This window comes from Beta vulgaris, chromosome 4 (genome assembly GCF_026745355.1).
Source record: "Beta vulgaris subsp. vulgaris cultivar EL10 chromosome 4, EL10.2, whole genome shotgun sequence".
Classification (NCBI taxonomy): domain Eukaryota; kingdom Viridiplantae; phylum Streptophyta; class Magnoliopsida; order Caryophyllales; family Amaranthaceae; genus Beta; species Beta vulgaris.
The window spans coordinates 38,342,963-38,347,973 of record NC_079205.1 but is presented as its reverse complement, the minus strand read 5'-3'; positions in this window follow the sequence as shown (position 1 = coordinate 38,347,973).

Below are 5,011 nucleotides of genomic sequence, written 5' to 3'. Positions count from 1 at the left end.
GATGATGCACCATCTTCAAACCTGTAGATGGACAATGCACTATTAATCTAGAAAGTCTTATCACCAAAATGGATCATCACATGATCAATAGGGCATAACCATAATCAACATACACAAACAAAAGCACGTAATCAGCAAAGTTGAATACTACATAATAAATAAAGAAACAAACCTAACATGATACTACTTCATAATAATAGGAATAAATAATAATATAATACCTTGCAGATTACTCTTACTGAATTAAATTTCACAACCAATAATTCAATTACTTTAAATGAAATAGACAATGGAACGAGTTGTCTGACTTAAAACTAGCCTTCCCTTTGGAAGACGGAATACGAGCGCGACTCCGTATTCCCGTGACCTACGATATCGAGGAACTTTTAAAATAAAAATAGGAACAGTGATCAGTCCGATCCTAGGAAAAGCCATAGGCTACCACTAGAGGTGATCATTTTGGCCCGGCCCAACCCGTTTTTGGGCCGGGTTTTGGGCAAAAATTTTCGGCCCGTGGGCCCGGCCCGGCCCGCCTGTATTTTGTTTGGCTTTGGGCAAGCCAAAAACGACTTTTTAGTCTATTTTTTTGGCCCGGCCCTTTTTGGTCCGCAAAACCCCACTATTTTAGCCCCGAAATAGCGGGCTTTGGACACAAAAATTCGGCTCGAAATTAGGCCCGGCCCGGCCCGACCAATGGGCAAATTTTTTTGGCCGCGGCCCGGCCCGGCCCATGATCACCTCTAGCTACCACCATGTACTCCAACTCTCTACTAGTCCAACACTTCAGACGTACACAAGGCTAAAACTATTGCTATCCACTCACTTTACATGATTTACCATTTACACTTGTTATGACCGACAAGCAACACAGATAATACAAAGATCAAACCATCACAACTTTCATTTTTATCTTAGGATTAGATAAAGGATCACATAACTTAACAACCCAAGATTAGTTTCTTCTTTAATCCAATCTTCCTTATTTGTTGAACCTAGCTAACAACCAACTTACCTTTCAAAGGTATAAATATATAACTTACCAAATAAGGCCCTCGGTACTCATAGAGTAGTGAAATAATAATAAAAAGAGAACAGCATGATTCAATCATGATCCATACCAATATATATATATTCCCACATGTGAATTAATAAAGTAAAGTTCCTAACCATATGCTTCCAATTAATCTTCCATACAAACATAATATAATCTCTTACCGAACATGATTCACACAACGACACAAAACATGCAAATCTAACATAATATAAATCATATATGAACTCAAGATTGTTCCTGTACACATGATACCACATGATTTCCATCCTTAAATTATGATACTAAGCACATCAACACATAGGTATGTACGTATCTTATGTAGACAAACTGGGTGACCACTTTGAAAACCTTAAAGGTCGCCTACAACGAATTCTGCGCCTAATAATATAAAAATCAAGATAACCAAAAATAAATACTCAAAATAATTTTCATCAATTTTAAAATACTTCAAACCTCCTTTAAAAATATTTAAAGGTCTTTTCCATCGTTAAAACTTCAATTACTAACACTTCCTAGCATAGTACTACTATACTAGTTATTAAGATCTTTAAAACTCCATCAAAAATATCCTTTTTAATATTCCAGCAACATATAATCTATTAAAACTCCCTTTAAACATGCTTAAACATACTTAAACTTATAAGGATAATCAATTCCATAGTTTATAACATACTACTATGATTTTCCAATCTTTAACACCCTAAAAATTCATGCTTTGATAATTAAAAATCCAATTGCAATCTAAACATAATAAATAAATCTGAATTTTTATTTCTTCAATACATAAATTATATAATCTTAAATTCATAATCAAATCATCAAACTAAAACTTTTAAACATAATTAAACTAAAAACAAATCTTAAAAACACAATCTTTAAATAAAACTTGAGGAGCAAGAAAGGTAATCAAACCAAAACGAAGGAATGAAGAACAAAGGTGCGCCGGCGGTGGTGGACGGTTGCAGGTGGCGGCAGTCGACAGTGAGGCGCGGTGGTTCGATTGAGGAGGGGAGATTACTTGTTGAAGAAGAAAGTGTTGCTTGGGAAGGAAGAAAGACAGAAAATCGAGAGAGGGAAAGGAAGAAAAGAGGCGCCGGTTATGAAGAGTGAAGAGAGAGAAAAGTATGTGTGGGGAAAAATTATGGGTTTTGATGAATTTATATATGTGTTTTGCTTGTGGGCTTAGAAAAAGGCAATTGGACTTAAATAGAGTTTAATGATGAGTAGAATTGATGTTTGGATCTCCTAACGTAACTAAAAGTCATTTTCCTAATGTAAATAGTGTTTGAATTCCTCAAGCCCATTTAGACTCCTTTTTCAAATCCAAAAAGTATTTCAAATGTTTTTCAATGCATGCCTAAACAAAATATTTTAACTTCTTTAAATCCATAAAAAAAATTCCTTTGACTTTCAAATAGTCAACCATTCAAAGAAATAATTTATTTTAATACTAAATTATATATATATATATATATATATATATATATTATATATATTATAATATATATATATATATATACACATATATATATATACATATAATACATATATATATATATTATATATATATACATATATATATATGTATATATATATTATATGTAATATATATAATAATATATATATAGTTATATATGTATATATATATATATATTATATATATATATATATTATATATATATATGTATATATATGTATATATATATATGTATATATATATATAATATATGTATATATATATATGTATATATAATATATATATATGTATATATATATGTATATATATTAATATATATATATATATATATATATATATATATATATATATATTAATATATATATATATATATATATGTATATAATGTATATATATATATGTATATATATGTATATATATATATATATATATATATATATATATATGTATATATATATGTATAGATATATATGTATGTATATATATATATATTTTAAAACCTAGAGGATTTAGCTCCTTTTAGCCTGGGGCCCTTGGCTTTTGCCCCTTCAAACACCCCTCAGGGTCGGGCCTGCACATGAGAATGCCTCCTTATATGAGAAATGAGAATGTATCTCAACCACACAATTAGATTAAAGTTACAACACTTGTTCACTAGAGTAAATACCTCCGAAATAATTTCGAGCCCAAAAAAATAATTAATTTTTTTTTAAATTTTTTTTCTAATTTATTTTTATGGAGTTACATCACTTTTACATAATAGTTACAACACCTGTTCATTAGAGTTATAGCGCGTAAAATCCATTCTCATTTCTCATGCATTCTCATAATATATATAGACACTTAAATTTACAAAAGAGTCTACAAGATAGATGCTGAAAGTAAATAACAAAAACGAGCTATTTTGCCTCTTACATGAGTGTCTAGCAAAGTAGAAGAAATTAGTGACCATGTCATTTTGTCTCCGATAGCTACTTTGAGGAAGGAAATAAACTTGATGTATTTTCCTTACCTTCACAATATGGATGGAGTAAGCTCGAGATGGTGTTGGAACATGAGTGCAACTATAGGCATACAAATTCTTGACTTTGTTGTGAAAATAAAGGGGGTCATTGCATCCAAGTTGTGTACCACTCCAGTGGAGGAAGATGTGAAAACATCACTAACCTTGATGTCGACATCCATCATTAGTCCTTGATCATCATTTAGTTCTGGAACGACCATACCTTCCTTTTTGCTTCTAACTTCAAGTTTTTTGATCCATATCCATTCAACTATCTACACTCATTTTAATAGATATTGGTGGTATTATCTAGGGTTTCCAGCTTTGGTGCATTATTTTCCTTCTTTGGTGCAATGGACACAGACATCCAAGAGTATTCACTAGGTTTATGAACCACAACTGATTTGTCTTGTAACATGTTAGCATAGGTAGGAGAAGAAAGGTGTAGAGTAGACAAATTCTTATACTTGTTGGTAAATGGGAACTTGGTTGAGCTTGTTCTTGAAAAGAAGCTCGATCTTGAATCTATATGAACCGCTTCTAAAATTTTCATAGTGATAGTTTCGAACACACACACATTAACATGTGAAAAGGTACCCCCATTGCTTCCCGAGTAATTTAAATTAAATTGCCTTGCTTCCCCTTTTTGTGCTATGAATTAACATATCTAGACACCGCTAATGGCAGAAATTAAGGATCACATTGATAAACTACAATTACATCAATATAAAGGATAGTTACAAGCTTTCGAGAGGCTTGTTATCACCCATTAACCTCTTAAAAGCTCATCCAATTTTCTAATCATTTTTTAATATGCTTTTCTCCGTCTAATTAACCCTATATGTAAAGTAATTTTCTTAGCACAACTACCTAACTTATTCCACAAGCTAACTACTCATGATAATATCTAAAATACCTTTCCCCTAAAATATTAGTTCATAGCATTACCAGCTCCCAAACTTCCACCTTTACTCAAGGTGGATAGTATTCAGCACTGAGTTCCCGGCCTCGGCAGTGCTTGACAATGGCTTTTTGTAAATTGATGTCCGACTTTCACTTACGCTCAAGCTCTTCATCAGTGAGTCCTTGTACATCTGGTGCTGGAGGTGGTGTTTTCTTGGTGGAAAAAGTGGGTGGAAAGTTCAGTTTAGAAGAATGTTGGGTTTGTCAGTTGAAGGGTTGGTGGAAAATATGTGGAAGGTTGAGCATGTTGCTTAAGAAAATAGGGTTAGGCGAATCCTAAAGGAATGAAGCTGGAAAGAAAGAAGTTGGGCAGGTTTAATAAATTTTGGGTTAGGTAGAAGAATGGTAGGCAAATATGGGCTGAAAGAATTTGGTGTAAAAGAAAGTGGGTTTGTGGGCCTGGGATGAGTAAGTTTAGTAAGAGATTTTCCTCCTTTAGGGCAAGCAAAATTGAGATTTGAAAATAAAGAGTTAGGCACATGCAGTGCTTCATTACCTTCTTTTTATGCCTCTT